This window comes from Tursiops truncatus, chromosome 11 (genome assembly GCF_011762595.2).
Source record: "Tursiops truncatus isolate mTurTru1 chromosome 11, mTurTru1.mat.Y, whole genome shotgun sequence".
In the NCBI taxonomy this organism is placed as follows: Eukaryota; Metazoa; Chordata; class Mammalia; order Artiodactyla; family Delphinidae; genus Tursiops; species Tursiops truncatus.
In genome coordinates this window covers 57,448,191-57,464,541 of record NC_047044.1, presented here as the reverse complement: position 1 = coordinate 57,464,541, position 16,351 = coordinate 57,448,191, and the positions used below count along the sequence as shown (strand labels likewise).

The following is a 16,351-nucleotide window of genomic DNA, read 5'->3' as shown; positions in this document are numbered from 1 at the left end:
CACAGTAGTCTCTTGAGGTACCAGGTGTTAACATCTCTTTCATTTCTGATTTTATTTGAGTCCTCTTTTTTCCTTGGTGAGTCTAGCTACAGGTTTGTCTATTTTATCTTTTTTTAATTTTATTTTTTATTATTTTTTTTTTTTTTTGCGGTACACAGGCCTCTCACTGATGTGACCTCTCCCGTTGCGGAGCACAGCCTCCGGACGCACAGGCCTAGCGGCCATGGCTCACGGGCCCAGCCGCTCCACAGCATGTGGGATCTTCCCGGACAGGGGCACGAACCCGTGTCCCCTGCATCGGCAGGACTCTCAGCCACCAGGGAAGCCCTATTTTATCTTTTTTTAAAAAATAAAAACTAGGGCTTCCCTGGTGGCGCAGTGGTTGAGATGCCGATGCAGGGGACACGGGTTCGTGCCCTGGTCCGGGAAGATCCCACATGGCGCGGAGTGGCTAGGCCCGTGAGCCATGGTTGCTGGGCCTGCGCGTCCGGAGACTGTGCTCTGCAACAGAAGAGGCCACAACAGTGAGAGGTCCACGTACCGCAAAAAAAATAAAATAAAAATAAAATAAAAATAAAATAAAAAAAAATAAAAACTAGCTCCTAGTTTCACTGTTCTTTTCTATTGTTTCTCTATTTCATTTATTTCTACTCTGATATTTATTTCCTTCCTTCTACTTACATTAGGTGTAGCTTGTTCTTCTTTTTCTAGTTCCTGGAGGTGTAAAGTTAGGTTATTTGCAATCTTTCTCATTTCTTAATGTAGGCATTTGTCACTATGAACTTCCCTTTTAGAAGTACTTTCACTGCATCCCATAGGTTTTGTATTTAGTATATTGTATTTCCATTTTCATTCGTCTCTGGGTATTTTTTATTTTCTCTTTTTATTTCTTCTTTGACTCGTTGATTATTCAGTAGCATATGTTTAAGCTCTACATGTTTATGAATTTTCCAGTTTTCCTCTTATCATTGATTTCTAGTTTCATACCACTGTGGTCAGAAAAGATTCTTGATATGATTCAATCTCCTTAAATTTATTAAGACTTGTTTCGTGCCTGACATATACTCTATCTTAGAGAATGTTCCATGTGCACTTGAGAAGAATGTGTATTCTGTTACTTTTGGATGGAATGTTCTATACATGTCTGTTAAGTCTATCTGGTCTAACTTGTCATTTAAGGCCAATGTTTCCTTACTGATTTTCTGTCTGCATGATTTATCCATTGATGAAAGTGGGGAATTAAGGTCCCCTATTATTGTATTGCTGTCTATTTCTCCCTTTAGGTCGGTTAATATTTACTTTAAGTGCTCCTAAAACCTGCCCCCTTTCTTATCTCTGTTAGCAACACCACCCAGTCACCCAAAACAGAAACTGAGAATCACCTATTCACAATTACTTCCCTCTCCTCTCATATTTAGCCAATTTCCAAACTCTGGCACCATCTCCTGGATCCACTTGATCTTCTCAGCTCCTGTCCTCTCTTCTCCACTCCCATCACTGATAGGCAGAGAATTTAGTTAATGGAACAAGACCTCCAGAGTTCTTTTAGGCCTCCAGCAGAGCAACTGGCTATGTTCCCATGATGACTGCTCTGTTGGCCTATCAGCCTTTATCCCTGAATAAATAAAATCTCTAACCTATCCTTGATGAACACGTAGTGTGAGTGAGAAATAAACCGTTGTTTCAAGATATTAAGGGGGTTGTTTCTTACCCATCTCTATCCTGATTTCAGCATCTTCTGCACTACTACAACAGCCCCCTAACAAGTGTCTCTCCCTCCACTCTAAATCCCCTGTATTTTTCCAAAGTGCTACCAGAGTTACCTTTATAAAACAATCATTCCATTTCTCTGATGAAAATCTTCAGAGGTTCCTTTTTGCCTCAAAATATTCCAGAAATATTCCAAGGTCCTTAATATACCTCTTAAAGCCTACCGCAAAATTAGGCTCTATATACATTGTCTCCAGCATTCAAAATAATACTACCTCTCCATACATACCATAGTTTTTAATACTCCTGAGTCTTTGCCCAGGCTAGTCTATCTGCTTGAAATGCATTCCCACCCTATACCACCCCACCCTACCTCTGCCTGCCTAGCCAAACAAACCATTTGGCAACTGTCCCTCCCATTTTCTCAACAGCTATTCAAATTTCTGTCTCTTCTCAATGACCCTATTTTGCCAATGCTCTTTATTGGAACACACTAGCCCCCTAACCCAAAAGGATAAGTCTCCTAGATCACAAGGAATATCAGGGCTTTAAGGTAGGAGCTCCCTCAAATTCCTTTGTTCAGTTACCAAACATTTGTCCCCACCCCTTTCTTGACCTTTTCCTCTATCTTAATAAAGGAGATAATAATTCTACCTCTGCTCTGGATTTCATCTTCTCTTCATGCTCAAGGACTTCACTCCATTATCACCACTCTCTAATGTCTTTTGCTAATTCCCCAAACATATAAATATGCTCAAGTCTCTCATCTTCAAAAACTCTTGGGACTTCTTGGGACTTCTCTGGTGGTCCAGTGGTTAAGACTCTGCGCTTCCAATGCAGGGGACATGGGTTTGATCCCTGGTCCAGGAAGATCCCACATGCTGTGGAGCAACTAAGCCTGTGCACCCCAACTACTGAGCCTGAGCTCTAGAGCACACGAGCCACAACTACTGAGCACGCGCGCCACAACTACTGAAGCCCGCGCGCCCTAGAGTCTGTGCACCGCAACTATCAAGCCTGCGCGTCACAACTACTAAAGCCCGTGCGCCTACAGCCCATGTTCCACAACGAGAAGCCACCGCAACGAAGAGTAGCCCCTGCTCGCCACAACTAGAGAAAGCCCGTGCGCAGCAACAAAGACCCAAAACAGCCATAAATTAATTAATTTTTAAAAATTCAATATATTAAAAAAAAATCAAGCCCCTACCTACCTTTCTAGCCTTTTCTATAAATAATCCCCATAAACATCCCATGTGTAGGCATATCCTGTCCTTGAAGTTTGTCAAAGGCATCATGCTGCTCTGCTCTACACCTCCACCGTTTATGTAGGTAGTTCCTCCCCTAGAGCTCTCTTCCTTATACCTGTCTACCTGGTTAACTCCTGTCGGCCCTTCAAGATTCATAATCCCCTGACAGAAAGTCTTTCCAGATCTCCACTGTACTTCCAAAGCACTTTGTGCATTCCTCTAGCTCAGAGTTCATCAGCCTGCAGTATCCTGACTGACTTCTCGGTCTAAGTTCTTTGAAGGTAAGGACTATGTCTTGTTTTTTTACACCCCCAGCACCTAATACTTCGTAACTATTCATATGCTAGTTGAATTAATGAATCCACTGAGACTCAATTCAAACTTTACCTTCTCTGAAAAGTTGAAACTGTCATTTAGAATTAAGCACTCTTCCTCCTGCTTTCATATTACATTTTATTACCACCTTGTAACACTCATGACCTTGTAATTTATTTACTCTTTTGTAATGTATAAAAATAAAACATGAGCTCCTTGACAATAGGGACAATGTCGCATCTACCTTGGTATCTTTAGCATATAACACAATATCTAACCAAGAAACGGGCACCTATTAAATGTTTGAGTAAATGAGTAAGTTGCTCTTTTCATAAATTTTCTTGAGGTATTACCTGCCTTGAAGATCACTTTGTATTGTAAAAATAAAGAAGAACCAGAAACTAAGAGAAGACCTTCTAACAAAGAACTGTCCTGGAAAGAAAACATATAGGTGATGTTTATTATAACAAAGACTAATAATAAACTGAGTTTCTCTGATTTCTAAGCTAGTACTATATGACAGGCTCATAGTGCACCAAAGCAAAAGCTGGGTTGGTAAGATGAAACAGTGGCAAGTGAATGCCTATAATTCTTAATAGAAAATCTATAATCTTTTCAGAGGGCCTCAGGTGGCAGACTGCGTGTGTGCGTGTGTACGTATGGCTAAATTTGTGTCCCCTACTGCGGGAAATGAGCAAAGCACAAGTCAACAATAAAGTACAGGACAGAACAGCGAGAACAGAAGAGACTCATGGCCTAAAACACATTATGGATCTGAACAGATCCTATAGCTGAATCCAGTCAGACTGCTAAACTGAAAAGACAATTGCTATTTCCCAACCTATAAGAAACTAATAGGCAGAAAAACAGTTATGAAAACAATGTTAATTCCAAAGAGAAAAAGGAAGAAAAAGAGAAAAATAAAGCACACAGAAATAAAGCACCATTTTATCTCTGCCAATATAACTTCAATGCTGTTCTGTTATCTAACAGCACTAGAGAACATTATTTAGAGACTAGTAATTTGATCATGTTTAATATAGACTGTCCTTCTGTGAGGTAGGCTATGTTGCTGACTGTGGCCACCAAATCGATGTAAATACATCCCAGCTACATGGAAAGTGTGCTCATTAATATCTGTAGATACCTTTTTGTCTCTCTTCTGTATCATCTACTAACTATAGGTGAAGTAAAATATTGAAGCTCGCCTAAGAATTCATTAAGTGCAGCTCCAATCTCAAGTGTTTACATTTTAAATGAGTAAATGTATCAGGAGGTATTATTGTATTTAACCTTGAGATACCTCCAAAAGTCAATTTTCCTGTACCCTAAAAGGAAACAGACCAACAACTCTATTTTACATATAAAGACACTGATTCAGCAGAGTTCATGAGGGTAAACTCAGCACAGCCTCAGAGAACTTCAAACAGGGTTAAAAATTCAAGTCTCAAGCACTGGCTCTGATTTTACTCCCTCACAAAACCTACACAGAAACTAAACAGGTTTGATTCCTTTCAGTAGTCCTATCTTACCAGTCAATCACACTTCATTTTTCAGCCATCATACTCATTCAGTTAAAAAGAAAGAAAAACTATTTCTGCACTATCATATAGGGAAAATACTCCAAGCACAAACCCTCTTCGTCTTCCTCTTCTTTTTGTCAAAAATACTGCTAGGGCAACTAAGCCCGTGCACCACAACCACTGAGCCTGTGCTCTAAAGGCTGTGAGCTACAACTACTGAGCCCGAGTGCCACAACTACTGAAGCCCACGCGCCTAGAGCCCGTGCTCTGCAACAAGAGAAGCCAGTGCACCACAACAAAGAGTAGTCCCCGCTCGCCGCAACTAGAGAAAGCCCACGTGCAGAAAGGAAGACCCAAGGCAGCCATAAATTAAAAAAAATTTTTTTAATTAAAAAAAAATACTGCTAGGATAGAGAGTAAAACACAAAGAATAAATTTTAAACCAAATAACTCTGAAGGGAAAATAAGGAGAACTGGAAAGGGGGATAACTAATTTAAGGCTGAAGATACCATGATAAAGGTAAAACTTTGGTAGTACAGGCACAACTTAGTTCAGGATTTCAGTTGTTGGCCTTAGTATAGCTCTGCCCCAAATCAAGACTCTAACAATGATCTCTCTTGGGTACAGTGTTAGCTAGGAGGGGCAAAACAACTGGCAAAGGGAATTCCCTGGTGGTCCAATAGTTAGGGCTCTGTGCTTCCACTGCAGGGTGCACGGGTTCAATCCCTTGTCGGGGAACTAAGATCCCGCGTGGTGCACCCAAAAAAAAAAAAAAAAAACTGAGAAAATCACTATCTAGACACAGACCTCTAGAACATATGCCTCAAATTATCTAATTATTTTTCTTTCCTTTTCTTTTCCTTACAGCTAGTAGAGGAATAAGACAAAAATCACATGCTCTAGAGCTCTTTTGGCACTGGAGAGATCAAGATCCTAGCAAATTTAACTTCAGTGTGAGCAGAAAACTTAGAATGGAATGTACAGAGGGAAACATGGTAAAGACAAAGAGGAACCCAGCTTTGTGGAACTGGTCCAAAAGAGGCAGACAAAATGAGAGTTTGGGGGATGCTCTGAAGGGTTCCAGAACATTACACCTAAACGAAGGAAGGTTTCTGTGGTTTTCCAGAGGAGAGGCGTCCAGTTGAAACAATGGTATACCCCAGGGCAGCAAGGTGTGACAACAGGGAAGGTGAAAGAACAAGTAATTTATCTGTAGCTAAAGTCTAACCCTGAAAGCACAGGGAAAACAGCAAAATGTAAGGCAGGTGAGATAAAGTAGCCAGATTTTAAAAATATATATGGGCTTCCCTGGTGGCACAGTGGTTAAGAATCTGCCTGCCAATGCAGGGGACACAGGTTCGAGCCCTGGTCTGGGAAGATCCCACATGCCATAGAGCAACAAAGCCTGTGTGCCACAACTACTGAGCCTGCGCTCTAGAGCCTGCGAGCCACAACTACTGAGTTCACGTGCCACAACTGAAGCCCGTGTACCTAGAACCCGTGCTCCACAAGAGAAGACACCACAGTGAGAAGCCCACGCACCGCAACGAAGAGTAGGCCCCACTCGCCACAACCAGAGAAAGCCCACGCACAGCAATGAAGACCCAACGCAGCCAAAAATAAATAAATAAATAAATAAAATAAATTAAAAAAAAAAAAAGAGGGCTTCCCTGGTGGCACAGTAGTTGAGAGTCCGCCTGCCGATGCAGGGGACACGGGTTCATGCCCCGGTCCGGGAAGATCTCACGTGCCGCGGAGCGGCTAGGCCCATGAGCCATGGCCGCTGAGCCTGTGCGTCCGGAGCCTGTGCTCCGCAACGGGAGAGGCCACAACAGTGAGAGGCCCGCGTACCACACACACACACACACAAAAATAAATAAATAAATAAATAAATAAATATAATTTGTGAGTATAGGGAGGAAAAATGTATTTCAAATGTATCCCTTATTAAGTTTGGATTGTCAATGCCTTGATCACTTTCCTCCTAGTTCTGTTATAAAGCTTACACAAGTTTGAACCACCCTTCTCCAAGGAAGCATTCCCCATAATACTGCTCACGTGCCAAAACCACGCACAAATTCTTACAACTGGCACATCCAACAAAAACACAGCCCCCACAAAAATATGAACGGCATACCTGGAAAATCTAGTCTTTTAATATAAATGTTGACCACTTTAAGGTCCGATCAGCTTTTAGGAAAGAGAAAAGTGCTTTGCAGATATGAAATACGGTTTTGATCATTATTAATAATAAACACTGAAGCACAAATGTTGTTATCAACATGGAATATACCAAAAACATCCATACAAGGAAGATAATGAATCAAGTGGCAAAGGAAACTAGCTAATAATGTTAAAAGTCTATCTCTATTCTGTACACTAGACAAGAATTGTATGGAAGACTAACAGTGGGAGCAAAATTACCTCCAAAAGATCAAGACAGCACTTGACTAGTCTGCAAACCAGCTTTTTCTCTTTCTTTTCCCACTACAGACTCACAACCAATAAATATCAATTAGAAATAAGCTAAGTTATTTTATTAAACTTAGAAGGTTTTGCACAGAAAAGGAAACCATAAACAAAACAGACAACCCTCAGAATGGGAGAAAATATTTGCAAATGAGGCAACCAACAAGGGATTAATCTCCAAAATATGTAAACAGCCCATGCAGCTCAATATCAAAAAAACAAACAACCCAATCAAAAAATAGGCAGAAGAGGGACTTCCCTGGTGGCGCAGAGGTTAAGAATCCACCTGCCAATGCGGGGGACACGGGTTCGAGCCCTGGTCTGGGAAGATTCCCACATGCCACAGAGCAACTAAGCCCTTGAGCCACAACTACTGAGCCTGTGCTCTAGAGCCCGCGAGCCACAACTACTGAGCGCACTCGCCTAGAGCCCGTGCTCCGCAACAAGAGAAGGCACTGCAATGAGAAGCCCGCACACCACAACGAAGAGTAGCCTCTGCCCACCGCAACTAAAGAAAGCCCACACGCAGCAACAAAGACCCAAAACAGCCAAAAATAAATAATTAATTAATTAATTTTTAAAAAATGGGCAGAAGATCTAAACACATTTCTCCAAAGAAGACATACAGATGGCTAAAAAGCACATGAAAAGATGCTCAACGTCATCTAATTATTAGAGAAATGCAAATCAAAACTACAATGAAGTATCACCTCATACCGGTCAGAATGGCCATCATGAAAAAATCTACAAACAATAAATGCTGGAGAGGGTGCGGAAAAAAGGGAACCCTCCTACGCTGTTGGTGGGAATGTAAATTGGTACAGCCACTACGGAAAACAGTATGGAGGTTCCTTAAAAAACTAAAATAAACCCAGCAATCCCACTCCTGGGCATATACCTGGAGAAAACCATAAGTCAAAAAGATACATGCACCCCAATGTTCACTGCAGCACTATTAACAATAGCCAAGACATGGAAGCAATCTAAATGTCCATCATCAGAGGAATGGATAAAGAAGATGTGGTACACATATACAATGGAATATTACTCAGCCATAAAAAAGAACAAAATAATGCCATTTGCAGCAACATGGATGGACCCAGAGATTGTCATATTGAGTGAAGTAAGTCAGACACAGAAAGACAAATATCATATGTTTATATGTGGAATCTAAAAAAAGGGTCCAATGAACTTATTTACAAAACAGAAATAGAGTCACAGATGTAGAAAACAAACTTATGGTTACCAAGTGGGAAAGAGGGGGTAGGGATAAATTGGGAGGCTGGGATTGACATACACACACTTACATAAAATAGATAACTCATAAGAACCTACTATATAGCACAGGGAACTCTACCTAATACTCTGTAATGACCTATATGGGAAAAGAATCTAAACAAGAGTGGATGTATGTATATGTATAACTAATTCACTCTGCTGTACAGCAGAAACTAACACAACAATGTAAATCAACTATACTTCAATAAAAATTAATTTTTTTAAAAAGAGAAAGAAACTGAGTTATTTTAAACCCTGCTGATTACCTCACTTATCTTTACACTTCTAGCTCTACAGGATAAGGACTTAAGCTGAGATCTTTTGGGACCTGAGTAATTGTGTGGGTGCAAACCTATAGTTTTTATTTGCCTGCAAAAGATTTTGAGGTCTTCAATGAAAAACAAAAACAAGCTGCAAAACAATCTATTAACGCCTTTAGAGCATTGGGCTAAGTCAGGGAAGAGACCTTACAAGAGCATTTAACCACTAGTTTCATTTTTTCTCCCAAGAAAATACGAGGAAAGGCCTGAAAAGTACCTCCCAGGAAAAATCAAAGTCTTTGACAATTTAGAAAAGCAAGCAAGCAGTTAAAGGAACTGAAAAGATTTTTTATTTTCTTGTGGTATACAAACTAAGGAGGAATAGAATAAAATGAGTCCCTTAAAAATACCAAAAGTGTTTTGACTATTGGGAGACACGACTGCCTGAGGCTTTTTTACCTTTTCTCCTTATTCTCTCTCATCTCGAGGCTGGGGTTCCCAATTTGATCAGTTTTTTTTTTTAAAGCACAGTTAAGTACTCTGGGAAACTTACTGTCAAAACTATAAAACAGCTTTCCCAGTATAGGTTCAAACAACTGGACTGAACAACTCATAAGAGATCTTGCAGAAAAGCAAAACGAGTGGACTTCCCTGGTGGTCCAGTGGTTAAGACTCCAGGCCCCCAATGCAAGGGGACTGGGTTGTATCCCTAGTCAGGGAACTAGCTCCCACATGCATGCCACAATTAAGAGTCCACATGCCGCAACTAAGAGCCCACATGCCACAACTAAGGGATCCCGCATGCCGCAACAAAGTTCCCACATGCCGCAACTGAGACCCAGTGCAGCCAAATAAATAAATATTAAAAAAAAAAAAAGGGGGCTTCCCTGGTGGCGCAGTGGTTGAGAGTCCGCCTGCCGATGCAGGGGACACGGAGTTTGTGCCCCGGTCCGGGAAGATCCCACATGCCACAGAGCGGCTGGGCCCGTGAGCCATGGCCGCTGAGCCTGCACGTCCGGAGCCTGTGCTCCGCAACGGGAGAGGCCACAACAGAGAGAGGCCCGCATACCACAAAAAGAAAAAAAAAAAAAGAAGAAGAAAAGCAAAAAGAAGACCTGGATTTAGGAAACATCCCAGAATCTTTCCTTTCATACCGCCTAAGTAAAAATGATGAAACCACTGCAGATTATTGTAATTAGGGCTTTCAACACCAATTTTTTTTAAGTGTTAGAGAAAACAGATACACACTAAGGAAATCTAAGGGAACTCAAAGAGGAGTTAAAACAGATCAAGGTTAAGAAATCTTTCCTATCTATATCTGTTTTCAGAAATAAACTCAAACTTAAGAAGGAATGGACAGAGTAACTTTATTGGAGAGATGGAACAAGTGCTACACTGCTAAAGTGACAGTCATGGTAAGAACGAAAGGTAACCACTAAAAGACAATTAAGTGGCATATTTTCTACAGACAGTGAAAAGGATACAGCTGGAGGAAAATACTAAAGCCACTGTGTATGAAGAATATCTCTAAAATTAGACCCACCAACTGTATTCATGCACACATATTCAAGCCATGAGTCCACTTATTTTTTCTACTTGTAAGTTGGCAGCACATTCCACAGAGGGACACTCAGAGTCCTTTATCCCATCTTACAAGTAGGCATAGGGAAACAAAACAAAACAAAACAAAACAAAACACACACACACACAGACAACTACACACACACAATTTCACAAAATTCTCTCCTCTGTACTTCCTGGGACCATGTAACAAAAATGCAACACTTTTTATCCCTTCCTCAAAATCTGCTTTTTCCTGAAAGCTTTCCTTGAGTTCATGAAGAGAGGAATAAGCAATGCATCATTCAGAAACCATTACCTGTACTGAAACATTGTCAGTACTCAGTACAGTATTTATCTCTAAGAGGTGAGAAGATGGCATAGAGATGTTTGAATGTCTCTGGGTCCTGAGAAAGACTTCCTAGAAACTTCGTGAAAGGATTTTAAAAGAGGCAAGAGAAATGAGGTAGAAGCCTTATTAATGTGCCAAAATTATGTCAGAAATTATTCACAAAACGAGAATATACCTTTTTACAATAATAATAACAGAATCAGATCCAGTCCAATAGATACAAGTTCCCCAATTCTCCCACTCCCACTTCCCACTCAAACCATTCTCTCATGGGCCTGGAAGCTTTCAATGTCCTGGCAAAAGTTTAAACAAAAACCTAGCTTTGCAACCAGCATTCCTACAAAGTGTTAAAAGCACTACCTCGCCCGCTTTGCCTTCCTAAGCTGGAACAGTTGCCGGGACTGCCCCAAAGAGAAATCTCATCCAGGCCACTCTAGCCAGAAGATCAATGAAGGTAACAAATATACCAATCAAGAAATGAGAAAGGAAAAAATAAATGAGGGATAAACCACACAACTCAGGGGGCCTGCTCCTTTTACCCTCAGACTTAATATAATTTAGTTGCTAAAAACGACCCCACAAATGGATTTGTAGAAAAAAGGATAAGATGTTCCCCCAAACCGAACATTCCACCATTGTTAAAGAAAGCTATTCTTACAAGTTTTCAAGCTCAACTGTCTCCACATGAATGGGGGAAAAAAATCTAACCCATACAGCCCAGACCATAAATATTAACATCTTCAGGGTACTAAAAACTTCAAAGTGGAACCAGCCTACTCAGTTCTCTGGGGCCAAAGAGGTAAGGATGGTGATGTTTGTCTCATCAGGGATGTGAACAAACCTCAAGGCAAGAGCCTGCAACAGTAAAAATTCTAGCCACATGAAATCTGAGATAATCTTCCGCGGAGACCACCAACACCACACTCCATCCTCTCTGCCTTCAAAGTGCTTTCACTCAATGACCTGAAAGCACAAGACTTCTGTCAAAACAGAAACGTGGCAAGAACTGACAAAAAAAAAATCTCAAGTTCTTCCAGTAAGTGCCTTACAAAATCCTAGTGGAAATACATGTCTCTCATTTATGGCAATGAGAGAATTCAAGAATAAAACTCCTCTTCTTGGGGACTTCCCTGGTGGTTCAGTGGTAAAGAATCTGCCTTACAACACAGGGGACGCGGGTTTGTATCCCTGGTCAGGGAACTAAGATCTCACATGCCACGGGGCAACTAACCCTGTGTGCCACAGCTACCAAGTTCGCACGCCTCAACTAGAGCCCACGCGCTCTGGAAGCTGTGCGCCACAACTACAGAGCCCACGCACCCTGGAGCCCGCACGCCACAACTAGAGAGAAGCCCACACACCACAACCAAGAGCCCGCATACCTCAACAAAGATTCCCCACCCCGTGCCGCAACTAGGACTCGACACAGACAAAAATAAAAATAAAATAAATAAATCTTTAAAAAAAAAACCTCTTCTTTACCTATTCAATCAATAAATTTGTTGAGCACCTACTGCATATCAAGGGCTATACTAAGGGCTGAGGATACAGCAACTAACAAAACAAGACCATCTAAACCTCATGAAACTTACACTCTAATGCGGGAGACTAAATATGTACAGTATGTTATAGGTTGATAAGGGGTAAGGAGGAAAATACAGCAAAATGGGATAGGAATTTATGTAAGTATATGTGGAGGAATGGCTTTGGAATTTAGATAGCCCAGGAAATGTCACTGTTAGAGTGACATTTGAGTAAAGCCCTGAAGGTGAGGGTAGAAGGCTATGCAGCTTTACACGGAAAAGGTGATCCATGAAGATCCAAGTGCCAGCTGCTGAGGCAGAAGTGTACCTGATGTACTCAAGGGACAGAGAGGAGACCAGTGAACATGTTTGCAGCGTGGTGGTGGTGGGGGGGGAGGTTGCTACATATCTTGGACTTTAAAGACGACTGTAAAGTCTCTGATTTTTATTCTGATAGAGGAAGGTAACCAACTCCTCTTCAGACTTCTTTCAATTAAAAAATATCAGGCACCCTATTCTTATATGTGCAAGTTTTAAAATTTTTGTTTTAAATTGAAGATCTACAGTGTAGATCCTAGAGTGGACGCGAAACTGGAACTTAAACTCTGAAATACAATTTTCGCTGACAGTTATCAGACCTTCAATAAAGATTCTCTGTTCTCTCAACTTTGTGGAGAACTGCAACAGGGAGGAAAAATACAACTAAAAGTGAACTGAATGGACTAACTACTACCACTTTCCACCACTATTTAAGCCGTTTTAGTTTTGATGTCCCAGACTCCAAAAAGGGGGGAAAAATAGGAGAAATAAAAAGAGAGGTGAAAAAAAAAGCATTAGGAAGAAAGAGGAGCCACAAACAACTGATCCAAGTGCCAATTTGACTATCCAAAAATACAATAAAAAGGCAAGGAATGTGTGACATTCCTGAAGTGGAACCTGTCACCTCCCTCCTCCCATCTCCATGCTGCCTACCAACACAGGGCTCAGGCTTCTCAATTTTGGTTAAGTCTATTTGAAAAAATATATATAAAAGGACATTCATCCAACTGAGAGCTGAATTTAAATTTTCCCACACCTCTCTTTGATTTAATGAACCTCTGGAACTGTTATTCGATCATTTCTCATCATTACCCAAGAACAATTCACTTTGAGTGAATAAATAGTCTGAAGACTTACTAGGTTAATGGTCACAAACGTTGAAATTTTGGGTTCCACAGGTAACCGAAATCGAGAAGAGTTTTCAGAGTAACTAGCCTCAAGAGTTAGTTACGAGCTTAGCGTAGGCCCAACTTTTAAGCTCCAGAACCATCTCCCTGTACGTTCCAACTCAAATCTCTGTCCCTGTAATGAACTCGGACACCAGCATAATCTGAAACACTCCAACACCTTTCCCTCCCATTTTTCCAAGGCTCAAAGGAAAACGGAGACCCAAGAAACACATGGAGCTAGTCACCCCCGAGCACCACAAGGGCGCAACAGTTTTTAGGTCCCACCGCACAGGCCACAGGTGGCGCCAGCCCCACACCCTCCGCCCCGCGCCCCTCGCTTCTCGCCTGAGCTCCCCGAACACACTTGGGGCGTCTCTGGCCTCGGGGCCGTCCTTCACGGGAAGCTCGGGCCCTGACCCACAGCCCGCGGGTCCGTGAAGTGCCAGCGCGGGGACCCAGACCGGGGGCCTCCGCCCGCCCGGCCGCCACGCCCCCTCCCCACAGGCCGCCCGCGCTGCCCGCCCCCTTGGCCGGGAGGTGGCCTCACCTCACGCGGGCCGTAGCCGGGAGGGCGCCCGCGTTTCCGCCCGCCGCCCGGGCTCACGGCCGCTCGGCTGCGGCTCGGCCCCGACGGCCGGCGGCGGCGCGCTTCTGGGGGCGGACTCTTCTCGGCCGGGGTTTCCCCGGGGCCCAGGGCGGGGGAGTAGGGGGGACTGGGGCGGGGGAGGGGAAAGGGGCTTGGGAAGGAGGGGGGAGAGGGAGAGAAAAGGGGGGAACCAAACCCGGAAAGGGAGAAAAGGGGGGAGGGGGAAAATCAGAAGGGGAAGAAAGGCCCAGAGTCCGCCCCCCGCTGCGGCCTGCGCGCTACGTCACCACGTCCGGCGTAATCGTCACCGCGTCTTGCGCCCGGAGCGTCCCTGCTTCCTGTGCCTGTCTCCACGCCTGCAGACGCCCCTTGCCTACTCACGCACTTCCCCAGCCCGCACGCACAGGCTGTCCTGTCCAACACACGCGCTTTCTCTGTCGCCCCCGCGTTACCTGGGTCTTCAGCCGCCAATACAGATCCGCTGCGACCCTCAGGTCACCTGAAGCCCATCAAGCCTGTCAGATTCACCCTTGATTTAAACATAATACTAATAACTGTAATTTAAGTTTACAGAGCACTTTCAAAGTAGCCTTTCACTTAGGACAGTGACTCCTGCTCCCGAAACAGCATACATATATGCAGTAAATATTTGTGGTATAAATGGATAAAGATCATGTGGTAGGTATATGTCCATTTTTTCCAGATGTAAAAATTTAACTCTAAATAAAGTAGGTTTAAGTACATCCTATTTAAAATCACTTCTTCCCGCCACCACCCTCTAACCTACAGTTCTTTTTTAAAAAGTTATCTTAAATTTGCAACCTCCCTGACGAAGTGAGAGAGTGGCAAGGACATATACACGCTAACAAATGTAAAATAGATAGCTAGTGGGAAGCAGCAGCATAGCACAAGGAGATCACCTCTGTGCTTTGTGACCACCTAGAGGGGTGGGATAGGGAGGGTGGGAGGGAGTCACAAGAGGGAGGAGATATGGGGATATATGTATATGTATAGCTGATTCACTTTGTTACAAAGCAGAAACTCACACACCATTGTAAAGCAGTTATACTCCAATAAAGATGTTAAAAAAAAAAAAGAAAAATTTGCAACCTCCCCACACTGACCTTTCTAGGCAGAATCAATCTAACTACTAATTACATGTATTTGCATCGTTTCTTGACCAACTCCCTCAAAGAAGCATTGTATTAAATATTAATACAATGTATTAATACATTGTATTAACTATTTAAGCATTATATATTTACTATGTGACAGGAACTGCAGTAGGAAACAAAAAAATTACAGTATAATGTAAGTGCTATAATAGAGAGGTGTTCAATGTGCTATGGAAACACAAGAAGGAGCAATTAGTTCCTAGATGTAAGAGAGATTGAGTAGGCTACAGAGAAGCTAAAGGTGAAATTTCAGTTAACCTTGAAGAATATAAGTAGGAGTTCATCAGAAAGGCAAGAACGAAGATTCCAGAAAGGTCATAGAGGTAAGAACTTCTCCTTTCCTTCAAGAATCAGCAAGTTCTAGGTTTTCAAGTTGGAGGCAGGAGACAATGACAGCCAGGAGGAAATAATGGCTAATATTTGTGTTATGTATGTATGTATATAGAATATGTAGCATTCTACATCTATTATTTCTGTTTAATCCTCAAAACAATAGGTATTACTGTTATGCTCATTTTGTAAGATAAGGAACCCTGAGGCACCAAAGTCCCAGATTTTGAACTGAGACAATTTATCTTCGAAGCCTGCTCTCAATCACTGCATTATTAGAAATGTAACTGGAAAGGGCAGGTTTCAAAGGACCTGTGTGTCATAATGCAGAGTGAAACAGTTGGGTCTTTTAGGGACAAATGCAGTAACTGAAGAACAGCTAAGGCAGAAACATGAGGCATCCAGCCCTAAGAGAAGCCCTCCTCTGTTTCCCCCGCTTTTGCTAACCTCTTATTCCCCAACTATTTGCCAGGGAGAAGGGGAGCAACTGAAGTCTTCAGATGTGAGGGGGTCTGGGAACTACATACTGTAGTTAAGACATGAAACAAATAGCAGCATAACTACCTCCCCCAACCTCAAGATAAGGTTATATCCATGAATGAAATTAGGAATATTAAAATGTTAGATATAAGATCAGTCCCTGTAGGCTGGGAAACTATTAGAGAGTGACCACTAATAGGTACAGGGTTTCTTTTGGGGATCATGAAAATATTCTTAGTGGTGATGGTTGCACAACTCTGTGAATGTACTAAAAACCGCTGAATTATATACTCTAAAGGGTGAATTTTATGTTCTGTGAATTATATCTCAATAA

General features: G+C 42.3%; 1 protein-coding gene across 1 annotated transcript in view; it reads right to left on the bottom strand.

The window, feature by feature from the left end:
• Positions 1 to 14,218, bottom strand: part of R3HDM2 (R3H domain containing 2) — a 148,630-nt gene extending 134,412 nt beyond the window's left edge. The window contains 1 exon segment of the mRNA XM_019952485.3: positions 13,994 to 14,218. The gene's annotated coding sequence lies outside the window, so the exon portion shown is untranslated.
• Between the last annotated feature and the right edge of the window lie 2,133 nt (positions 14,219 to 16,351).